General features: G+C 42.5%; 1 protein-coding gene across 2 annotated transcripts in view; it reads left to right on the plus strand.

Moving 5' to 3' along the window:
- Positions 1 to 815: 815 nt before the first annotated feature.
- Rab23 (RAS oncogene family member Rab23) overlaps positions 816 to 12,441 on the plus strand; it is a 189,340-nt gene continuing 177,714 nt past the window's right edge. For both annotated transcript variants that reach the window (XM_080279846.1, XM_080279847.1), the window contains exon 1: positions 816 to 907. The gene's annotated coding sequence lies outside the window, so the exon portion shown is untranslated. The remainder of the gene's footprint in view (positions 908 to 12,441) is intronic.

The following is a 12,441-nucleotide window of genomic DNA, read 5'->3' on the forward strand; positions in this document are numbered from 1 at the left end:
AAAATTTCTTATATGGTGATTCTAAATTGCAAATATTTTCTGGGAATATTGAAGATAAAACCTGGAACTCAGCCAGATAGTAGTAAAATACCACTGGGGTAGACCCCAGTCATGCGTGAGTGAGTATATGAAATTTCCATGCATCCATTGGTTGAAGAACTCTGGCGCCACCTTGAATTTTGACCTTGACCCATATCCTTGACATTGACTGATCTGCACCAAAACGAATCGCTGCCCAACCCTTCCCCCACAGTATACGTGTCAAGTATGCTCCAAATCGGGTTGGACATTCACGAGAACGCACCTCCAACTTTGACCCATCATATTGACCTTAACTTGATCAGGACCAAAATCAAGCCACTTCTTTCCAGGCCGACACACTATGTATGTGCTATATTTGGTCCAAATCCGATCAGACGTTCATGAAATATTTTGCTAACACAGACCAGTCTTTTAAACGAAATGTGTCCTGGCATCTCGACATAAACGGACCTTGAATCTAGTTCTTTGTTTGTTTTCTTCTTGGAAGAACAACTATTCAGGCTTCCAGCTTTAAACAATATAAAGCAGATAAAATAAAATAAAATAAAATAAAGAATTCTATCACAATACAGGTAACCACGGCTTCGGCTTCTCTAATTAGAGCACCCTCTCATGACGTGCTGTAAAACTACCGTAGCTTCCAGTATAGGTCCATCGAAAATAAAACAGGAATGTTTCTGACAGCGTTGTTGGGTGGTGTCTGGCAACTGCATCTTACGCGTGCAGGGCTGAGCGAGTCTATAGTGGTGAGTGTGACAGTCGATCTCGGACGTTTGTGGTGGAAGGTGTAACTGAGGCACGTTGTAGGCTCCTGGTCGATTGAGCGTGCTGAACAGTAGCGAATAGCCACTAATATATCGACGTGGTGAGTAAGAATGTCTTGTTGGCTGTAAACGTTTGTGACTAACTGCAGAGATTGGTAGTTTAATGGATGAAATAATTTTCGATACAATGTTAATCGTACAAGTATTAATTGTGCGCATCCCATGTTAACATTACTGTTGCTGACGTATACAGTATACCGTCTAGTAGGACTGTTCACGAAGACTCATATGAAGGCTGTATCAGCAAGTGACACACACATTAGTATACCAACAGGTATAGCATATTATGCTAGAATATATTAACCCAATCCTGTGACAGTTTATTCTTTCTGTCTCCAGATAATTTTATTCAGTTTAGTAATGAAAACGTTGAAACATTGTCTAACGCCTCCAGTTCGAAAGATTTCGGCCAATGTGGCTAAATTTGAGTGGAGGTACACCAAAGAAAACTCGTTACTCGACTCAGGGGGTTAAAAGTTTTTAATGAATTTGTAAAATTTATACGCGAGCGTGAAAACAGAACGGAACTTTGCTAGTTAATATGGTCGTAGTTCATGAAGCTAATTTCACGCGCGGCGTTTACACCGGCGGAATGTGAACCAAAGCCAATAAGTGAAGCTGATCATCTCGGATTTCACAGTACAATCGAAGTATACGGTAAGTAAGTGGCTCATCATTAAGTAGGGTAACGTGACTTCCTGTCAACGATAGTAGAGCTACACGACTTGTTGAACGCAGTAAAGCCCAGTCAGTCAGTTGCAGTGTGCATCAGTAATGGTAAGCCAAAGCAGGCTTATAATTATGACACTGAGCAAGAGGTGTATGAATATTCATGATGAATATTATGAAAGTGAATGATGGTGTAAGAACAATCAAGAGTAGGGAGAGTACAGTGCTTAGACATTAACTAAGGATATTTAACAAGGACTACCGAATACTGAAAATATGTATACTAGAAAGAACTCAGAGCCCATACCTCCACGAACGCTAATAAAATTTGAATAATGCTGTCATAAATCTTTACTATCAGACGAATACTTTTACGATCTCACATTCAGTTAATTCTACGGGTTTCGACTGCTCTATTACACAGTCCTCGAGATTGCATACCTCTGTCAAAGCCAGTAAAATTTATTATTTTTTCCTGCATCTGGATCCGGATTCACCTGAAAATCTCATAAACTCGTAGATCCACTGCCCACTTATCCACCAGATTTCACTGATATCCGATAACCACTTTTTGAGATATCTAGTACGGTACACAAACATACGGGTGAAAGCATAACCTCCATTCAGTTTCGTTTGTGGAGGTAATTATTAAAGAAAAAAAATGGAATTTCTTCCAGGTGAACAGTCAAGGTACCGTCTCTGGAGTCAGGCTTCAGATTACCGCACGGCAGGTCCAGTATGCGACCATAGGAACTCGTGTGTTCTACAGATACACATAAATGCATTTTCTGTCACACTGTAAATTGTATCTACAGTGCCAGTCTGCAAGCTGTTTGACCCTACAGCAATTTAATTTAACTGCAGAGACTATTACTGAGATGACAAAGGACACATTTGAGAGCGCACGCACCTCTTCAGTGTTGTAAATGGAAATAAATATTTTTTTACGGGGGAGGGGACAGGGGCGAATACCGGGAGTCCTTCCATCTATGAACACTGGTCCGGGTGAACGTCTACTACTACGCAAAATTTAGTGTACCTGCCTAAAAACTATGACATTGTCTTCCCAGAGCGCAGTCCGGTGGAGGGGAAGGGGATCGTCGGAGGTTCCATCCAGCCAGAAACGTGGATGGGGCTAATGTCTGCCAGTATGCAGTGTCGTTTTCCTTTTTCTTTTTTTCTTTTTTTTTTAATGTAAGAAGGAGACAAAGGCCAGTAGCCTGCAAATTGTTCCCTCCAAGAAAGAACAAAAACAAAATAACAGAGTTAAATTCAAGGTCCTTTAATTTCCTATCCGCTTTGGCCAGGACCCCCCACCCCCTCCCCCGTGGGAAGTGACCTTTGGGTGTACCATAACTAAAATGTGGCTTCAGTAAAAATCTGCCATTGTGCATAATTTCTTGTTCTTAGGTATATATATATATATATATATATATATATATATATATATATATATATACAGTATATATATGGCATTGTCCCACCTAGTGGCCGACCTCCCCTCCTGTTGGTGGTGGTCATCGAGGATTCCACTTTTTTGCCTAAAACGTGGCCTGGGTAAATACCTACCTCTTAGCCTAAAAACTACAGCGGTGCAAAATTGCTTTGCCGTGACTGCTGGGGACCACCCCTTCCCCCTTGAGGGGTTACCTTCGGTGGTTCCAACTTTCTCAAAATACGGCAAGGGGTGACCATCTACCAATATACAAAGTATCATGTACTTTGGTTAAAAACTTTGGTCATGCATAAAAACTTTGGCAGAGACCACCCCCCCCCCCACCTGTGTGGGGCGCCCTTCACTGTAAGGGTGAAGCTCTACCATTGTGCAAAAATTCGTGTCCCTAGATTAAAAAGAAAAAAAGTCCATGCCTAACACTTTTGGGTGGGTAGCCTTATGGGTCCTACCCACCTTGCCTGAAACCTGGCCCGAGGGAAAGTCTACCATTGTGCAAAATTTCATTTTCCTAACATTTCTCCTATTCAAGAATTATCGTGACATAAGTTTACTGAGTGTGGTAGGGAGGATATATGGAAGAATTATTACAGAGCAAGAAAGAGAGATATCAGAAGTCCTGGTGAGTTATGAACAGGGTGGATTTATGAGTGGCAGAGAATATGTAGATCAAATATTTGTGGTAAGACAGATAATGGAGAAGGCTTGTGAGAAGGACTATAAAGTGTTTATGGCATTCATAGATCTGGAAAAAGCATACGACAAAGGAGACAGAGAAGGATTGTGGAAGGTCTGGCGCATGTGCGGTGTAGATGGTAAGCTGCTATACATCACAGAATGGGATAGGGAGTGAGGGGGAGAGGTGGAGGATAGTGCATCTATTTCCCCTCCTGCTTCTCCTGACAAATGTATAATGTTAACTTCCTTTTGCCTAATCTTCCATGGAAGCACACAGGGTCATATTTCTTGTAGTCTTGGGAGATTTCGCTTCTCCTTTTCCTCAGCGATTCATTTTGCAGATCACATCCAATGATCCTCTTGTATTTTACTGATGCAAACTGTGTCGATATTAAAAACATATATATAACATACAAGAGAAAGTAATATTTGTGACGGAAGAGGCACTGCGAAGTCTCCTTTGCCAGCAAGAATTCGGCTTATTGCACGAAGCACGGGTATATGCAGATGATAGTAATAATTATTATATACCTAACTCAACGCGTATGCTGACAGAGATGAGTAAAAACTGTAGAAATGATAGTGACGATAGCAGTTTTGACGATTAGCAGATGGTCACATGGATTGCTGTGAAATTTGTGTGATGGAGAAGGGGAGTGAGAGAATGCGATCCCTGTAATTTGACGGATGTTTGGTAGGAATGATATGAATGGGTAACCCCTTTAGTCCGAGATCGTTTTTATTTTATTTTTGCTACTACCAGATGTTCTTTTTTGGGAATAAGTGAACATCTTAGTACTAAATGGGCTCACGAAGGTTGCATATAACCCCATCGGTTCGAGAAGTCACACCGAAGCTGGATTAAATCGTCTGGATATTGCAAGAATAATGTAAAAAACAAAAGTGCGTCTTAGGAATGAAGTAGTTAAAATGGGTGGGAGCACTGTCGCCCCCACCTCCTGAGTGTGGGTTATGAAGGAGTCTGGTGAAAGCAGCCATTTAAGGCCTACTCGGTCCGTGTAAAATGACACACCGCTTGTTCATCGACCATGTACGAGTACTTCTGTCGTGACCCTTTTAAGACAGCATGTCACAAACGTCAGCTATTGCAAACTCGTTGGCCGGCATAACCGTGGCCTGATTAGTAATGAGAGTAGTGCAGGTGGTAGTTCACGTTATTTCAAGTCCCTTCATGCTCCTTATATCCACTCGGGCCAGTTAGGTTCTTTTATGGCCATTGAAGTCGATTCTGTCAAGTAAATGCTACATCCATTGTCTTAGGCCATATCAACCTTTTTTATTCTTATGTTAACTCAGACTGTATGTGCCAGGTGAATTCATTTTTTTTGTTTTTGTTTATTCAGGCCCTTCACATACAATCAAACTCATTAAGATCAATTCGAAGTGCATTTAGAACCACTCAACGTCATCTGAAGGATGAAACACGCTCTCATAGACCCACTAAGGCTCATCTAAGTACTGTAACGTAGCTATTTCCATTCTGGGTCGATCACTTAAAGATCATTTAGCTCCAGTTTTGTTACTCTTCATCATTCAGGGTCGTGATATTCAGTCTTTCCAAACAATTTCACTTCAGGTCTGTTGAAGTCGTATGAATCATTTCAGGCAACTGAGGTTCATCCACATCATTCAGTTAATTCCAGTGATGTTCACTTCCAGGTACGAGTAGTCTACTTCAGGCTTATGACAGTCAGTTTAGCCTAGGTAATTTTGGAACTTGTCAGGTCGCTTCAGTTCATCATAATTACGGCTCAGATCAGTATATAAGCAGCTGTAGCTATGTCGATTCTGCTGTGCCTGTAAAGGCATGGTCCAAAGATATTCGCAATCGGTGCAATGGTTTTTTAAATTACTGTAGGTTGTGACAGTTCCTATCCTTCTTCTCGCTATCCTTATCTCATTCTAGTAGTTCAGTTACTCTTCTGGGAGCTGCCTAGCGTGGGCCAACCGGCCTACTACAGTTATACGCTCTTCTTATGTTCTTATGTAACTCGAGGTTCTACTGAAGTTAACACAGATCATTTTAGGATATGCATGAAAGTGTGTGCAAAAAATCAACCCTTTCAGTGCAGTGGTTTTGATTTAGGCTAGTCGGTTTGGCGAGTCAGGTTTTCCTGGACTGTGTGAAATGCACGGAAGGCTGGATAGGCTGAGATGCTGAGCAGGGATAAGACGGTGGGAATATAATCCCGATCCTGTGAATATGGGCATTATCGGTTGACCGATATTTGAGAATATCTGTCAATCTATCTATCTATCTATTTGTCTGTCTGTCTGTCTGTCTGTCTGTCTCTCTCTCTCTCTCTCTCTCTCTCTCTCTCTCTCTCTCTCTCTCTCTCTCTCTCTCTCTCTCTATATATATATATATATATATATATATATATATATATATATATGTGTGTGTGTGTGTGTGTGTGTGTGTGTGTGTGTGTGTGTGTGTGTGTGTGTGTGTGTTATTTTCACGTCGGTACAGATAGGAGAGTAGGATGGAGGGGATTGGGCAGGGTGGACTAGGATAATGATGATTAGTGAGGCATGCCGGGGTATATGGTATATACCTTGTGAAGCTGGACGTTGCAGGCAGGCTAGTAATATGTAAATCAGAGAGGAGACGTGTAAGGGAGGTAGGATGGGCTGAAAGAAGCGGGTAAGATGAGCTAAGGTGGTGATGTATGGTGAGGCTGGGCAGGACGAGTACAGGCCGTGAGGATGGACGTTGTATGAGGCGTGGCTTTAGCACTGGGTAGGTGTTAAGTGGCAGATTTCTCTTAAATGTTTGATATGGACAGTTGTAGAAAAAGGATGAAGCGGGAGATGAAAGGAAAAGGGGTCGGACTTGTAAGGTGGTTAGGCAGGACGAGGGTATCATGCTCTGTGAAAGTGGGCGTTGTAAAATTCCCGGCAGTAAAAAAAAAAAAAAAAAAAAAAAAGCGGTAAATAGAAAGTCGATTTTTTGAGGACACATTTAGTTTGCTCATTCTCTCCGACAGGGAAAGTATATTTTCACCCTTGTTTGTTTGTTTATTTGTCTGTTGGCAGGATTATTCAAAAAGTAAAAGTGAGATGTGGACCAAATTTGGTGGGTAGGTAGCCCATGTCCCAGGGAACAATCGATTAACTTTTGGGACCGATCCGGATCGTATTACAGATTCTGGATCCGGAAAACATTATTTGTGAAACCCTAATTAGTGATGAGAAAACTTACCCCATTATGAAGAGTGGTCTGGAAATTACGTTTCCCTTGTCAGAGAGATGCGTTCCACTCAGTGCCCCTCTAGTTCTACTCTGTAAAAGACTGGCTGCTGCCTTTTGCAATGCCGGTGTGTCGGGTTACAGATATTGTTGGAAGCACCGGTACGACTCATGGTAGTGATAAAAAGAGCAAGGGAGCTGAAAAAAACAAAAATAACCCTTTACCAGGAGCCTTTCTTAAGGGGAATTGAATCCCATGGCAGTAATGAGAATAAAATGTGAAAGACATCATTGTCCTGGAGGCATAAAATAGTACAGAGAGCGATAGGTCGAAGAAATGGACAGAGAAAGGAGGACTGGAGTGGGGGTGCTGATGAGGAGACGTAAAAGTGATACTGATGTTAGCGACATCAGTTGCATTAAGTTTGGTTAGGTTGAAAAAAAAAAAAGAGACATTGCCTCTTCTTGGAGCATGGGTCCTAACGCTGAGGGAGTATTCTAGGTGGCATATGGAGACTTCAGAGCACCTTCTCCATTGCGATTTATTTTGCATATTACCCTTTAGCATTTCTTATAGCCTATATAGCGTTTCAGTAATGTCAAAGTTTCTACTAAAAACTATAAAGCAGGATATTGAGGTGTTACAGAATCTCCCACACTTCACACGACCCTGAGCATGAAGTGGGGTGGTCTACCCAACGTCCTCTTGCCGCCTCACTGGTCCACAGCGGACCCAGTAGAGCGTTTGTTCTAACTCAGTGTTTCTAAAAATTTTCACTTCATTCTCCACTTGTGGGGATCTTCACATCCTCGTGGCTCCTCTTCAGTTTTCTCTCAGGCTCCCCACAATTAATGAAAAATAAAATATGTTTTGTTGCTCTACATTTATTTTAATGCTTACAACTAACAGTCAGAATGCATATTTTGTTACGTACCAGTGGAATGGATGACACTGTTTGCTTTTAGTGAACGCTTTCAGTCAATCGACTGATTCGAGGTTAAGTCACTGATAACGTATATCTCATATCTGGGTCCACGTCCAACCGGTTTCGGCTTGTACAGTACTAATATCAATTAAATATCTCCCAAGTAACATTAGCATAATGTACCGAGAGCAGTAGATATTTCTCACAAACTTACATCTGCAGGCGCGAACTAGGGTAGTGGCCGAGAGGGCAGGGAGCGAGGGAGACACACTTGCACCCTGTATACAGTCCTAAGTCTGTTGAAAGAATCCCTGCAATAGAGGCGAATAGGTCATTGTATATGGTTTGGTCGACAACAAGCTCACTTCTGCATTTTACATACTAAGTGACCCCACTGAGCCATATATATTTTTTTCTTGCCAGCTCATTGGTCCAGCAAAACGTAGTGAGTATGTACTGGAGTGAGAGGGAGCAAGGGAAAAAGCTTAGACACGTGGCCCCCCTCACCCGAGTGTAAGGCAGACACACTCTGATTTACTACTTTCACTAGCCCGCCATGGCTCCTCTAAAATCCTACCATGGCCCCCTTAGGGCCCATGGGTCCCAGTTTGAGAAATCCCTAGCCCCTTTCAGCTCAGGTGATTGGAGGGTAACCAAGGAGACCCATTCCTAAATCAAAACTAAGGAACTAAGGCTCATCGAGTTTCACAGTTTAGTATACAAGTTATGGGAGTGAGCCAGTTCCATCAGATGAATGCAGACTGATTACATTAGACGCTACTTGTTCGGGCTGGAGTACAGACGGTGGGAAGACGCCAACACAATACATCACCTGAAGAAAAGAAAACTACTTTGCTGGAAATAACTGTCATCATCAGAACTTCAGTATCCACTATAAATAATGGGATGAATTAGATACAAAAGCGGAACAGGGAAGAAAAGTAAATGCAGTACTGTGAATTAGAATGCTGGTTAAAAGGGGCCAGTATGTTACGTCCAGTTATCCACCATCAGTCTTTGAAATTCCCGGCTCCATCACGAAGGTGGCAGCTATCCACACTAATATATCTGGTTAAGTCGTTTTCATACCACCGTTGGGGTAGATCTTTTCAGCCGATTGGCATTTGTCATGGTGTGACGAGAAGTGAATTACAATAATAGTGATTTTGACTTTAAGATTTGTACATAAATCATATAAAAACTTTGTAAGCGAGTTTCGGTCGTCTAAGCACCATATACTGTACATTTTTTTTTTCAGCAATTCGTTTTTGAAAATATAAAATGATTCGGACGGTAACAGTGAAATTGTTTGTACAGGATCAGCTTGAATCACTGAGCTCTATAATATGGAGAGGCTATCTCCGCAACGAGCGTGTAGCTTTGGCCGCCACATTGAAACACCACCACTCGTCGCCCCTACCAAGGAAATGCACTTGGATCACTGTTCTTAGCTTGCTGTTTCTGTTTCACTGTTGCCTACATAAACTGAGCAGTGGGCCATGGCACTATATTTTCCGAATTCATCGGCTAATTTCAAATGACGTGGGGGTCGGTGGTGTAGATAAACATCAGCGCCGACCTGGGCCTTTGGCGGCTGTTGAATAAACTATGTGGTCCTACCCATGAGAAAGCCTCTCCATATTATAGAACTCAGTGGCTTGAATTCAGTTTTGGTAAATAAGCTGCACATTCGAATGTCAGCCATTTTGAATCTCATTACTCTGAGGTGTGACGTATCATAAAGTACATGATTGGATCATTTGATGTTTCATGGCGAAGATGCTTCGCCCCTCTTGTAGCTAATTTTATTTTACTGCAAAAAAGTTAATGCTACGATTCTTCATTATTTCATTTGATTATACATGTATTGTCACAGTGGTGTTCCTCAGGGCTCTGTCCTATCACCAACTCCCTTCCTTTTATTCGTCAATGACCTTCTAAGCTGTACATCTAACCCTATCCACTCATACGCTGATGACTCCACCCTTCACCTTTCCATTCGATTCCCACAACGTCCATCTCAGCAGTTACTTCAACAAGCAAGGGATGAGGCTATGGCACACCTAATGTCTGACTTGGCTCGTATCTCTGACTGGGGTGAAAATAATCTGGTTGTTTTTAATGCATCAAAGACTCAGTTTTTGCACCTATCAACCCGACAAAATCTTCCACAGGTATACCCACTTATGTTTAATAATACTCAACTTAATCCTGCATCATCCTTGAACATGCTTGGGGTTTCATTTGCTCGGGACTTGTCTTGGAAAGATCATATTACATCTCTTGTAAAATCTGCTTCCAAGCGATTGGGTGTGCTAAGCCGACTCCGTTCCTTCTTTGCCCCTGCACAGTTGTTGACTCTATACAGGGGTTTTATCCGCCCCTGTGTGGAGTACAACTCTCATGTATGGGGAGGCTCCCCACATACAGCTCTTCTCAATAGGGTGTAGTCAAAGGCTTTTCGTCTCATTAACTCTCCCCCTCTTACTGACTCCCTTCAACCTCTGTCTCTTCGCCGCAATGTTGCATCTTTATCTCTTTTCTATCGCTACTTCAATGGTCACTGTTCCTCTGAACTGTCTGCATGCATTCCTCCACCTCTACGACGGGCGCGTAGCACCCGTCTAGCAGCAAACTCTCACCCCTTTTCTGTCCAACTCTCTAATGCAAGAGTTAACCGTTACTCCCAGTCCTTCATTTATGCAACAGGTCAACTCTGGAACTGTCTCCCTCTGTCTGTATTTCCTGCTTCCTATGATCTCCAGTCTTTCAAACGCAGTGTGTCCAGGCATCTCGAAATGAATGGATCTTGAATTTGGCTCTCTCTTGTATTTTGTTTTTCTCTTGGAAGGAACAGTTTTGCGGGCTCATGGCCTTTGGTTCCTTCTTCTTCACATAAAAAAAAAACATGCCGAAAAAAAAAAATCCTCCCGTCCCCGCCTCCCCCCTCCCCCCCGAAAAAAAAATATATATAGTTCAGAGCTGCGAGGATAAGAAAGGAAGGAAGGAAAGAGGGGAGGAAGTGCTTAGAAGGGAAAGCAGAACATGGAAGATTAAAAGGGGAGGGAGATGAGAAAAAGGACATAAAGAAAAGGGAAGGTCAAGAGGAAAGGTGCTCCAAAAAAGGAAGCGGAATGAAGAAAGAAAAGTAAAAAAGGAGGAAAGGATACAAAGGAGAAAGATGAAAATGGAAACAAAGGAGGGTACCAGAGAAGTTGGGACAAGAGGAAGGGGGAGTAAAAAGGGCGGGACAAGAGGAAGGGGGAGTAAAAAGGGCGAGACAAGAGGAAGGGAGAGTAAAACGGGCGGGACAAGAGGAAGGGGGAGTAAAAAGGGCGAGACAAGAGGAAGGGGGAGCAAAAGAGATTAAAAAGAGAGCACAGTGAGGGTAACAACCTGCCGGGGCAGTACAGTTAGGACACAACACCTGCCCTGCGCCACCACCCCCAGGACAGTAACGGCGCCTTAGCTCCATGGGTGGTGGTGAGGAGGGGGGGAGAGGAGTGGGTAGGAAGTGAAGAGAGGAGGAGAGAGGGCAAGAAAGATGGAGAGGGATGGGGGTGGGATACCGTAGTGATCGTCAGGTGGTGGTGGTGGTATACCCATGGAGAACGGTTTTACAGAATTATAGAATCATGAGAGGATGAACCGCTATGTTATTCTCTCTCTCTCTCTCTCTCTCTCTCTCTCTCTCTCTCTCTTATTTAAATAGCGGCCGAAGTTTTAATCCGAAATTAGTCAGAACTAGTTTTAACTCTTCATAACCAGAAGCCACAGTTTATGTTCTTTACAACTAGAACTATTTAGGAAAAATTTGTCGCATCAAAGGAGGCTGGGAGAAACCCGACATGCAGCACTAGGGTGTTTTAAAGTCTATTATAAGTTAAACATTTTAGCCAAAACAAGTTTCAAGTTCTGGCTTATTTGAGAAATTAGGGGTTCGTGATGTTTATCTGCCGAACACCTCAGTGAAAACGCTTAGTGTGAGGCATTGAACGAAACAGTTTTTATTTTTTCTAGCTAGCCTAACCACAGAACAGTCACAAAATATGACCATGTTATCCGTATGATAAGGGAAGTATCATGATCGTATTTTTAATCTCTCACGCTGAGATCGAAAATCACATTGAACACGTATGTTCACGCCCTTCCGGTAAAAATAGGAGAACTTGAATGTGTTGCGGACGAGGCCTGCATATACCAAGGACAGGCAGTCCAGGCTAACCTAGCCCAACACAGTGAAAATCAGGCGAAAATTTGAACGGAGATGGAGGGCTTTTGTTAAACTGAGTATACTGTATACACTACTTGAAGCATAGAGTAAACATTTTCCGTTATGTCAGAAGAGACGGTCATATAATCAGTGCGTCCTTCCTGTTTTCATTTATGGATCGGAAACGTGATGTCTAACAAAATCCTTGGAACGTAAACTTGGAAGTGCTCAGAGAGGATTAGAAAGGATTATGTTAGGTGTCACATGGAGAGAGAAAAAAGGGCTTCCTGTATAAAAGAACTGACGAAAGTTGAGGGTATATGCACTACAATAAAGACATAAAAAAGGATGTGAGCAGGTTAGGACAACAGATAAACAACCAGCTCAGAGATGGAGCGAGAGTTAACAGAGATCAAAATGGCG

This window comes from Coenobita brevimanus, chromosome 80 (assembly GCF_032717465.1).
Source record: "Coenobita brevimanus isolate Jiangsu-jjx chromosome 80, ASM3271746v2, whole genome shotgun sequence".
NCBI classification, from domain to species: domain Eukaryota; kingdom Metazoa; phylum Arthropoda; class Malacostraca; order Decapoda; family Coenobitidae; genus Coenobita; species Coenobita brevimanus.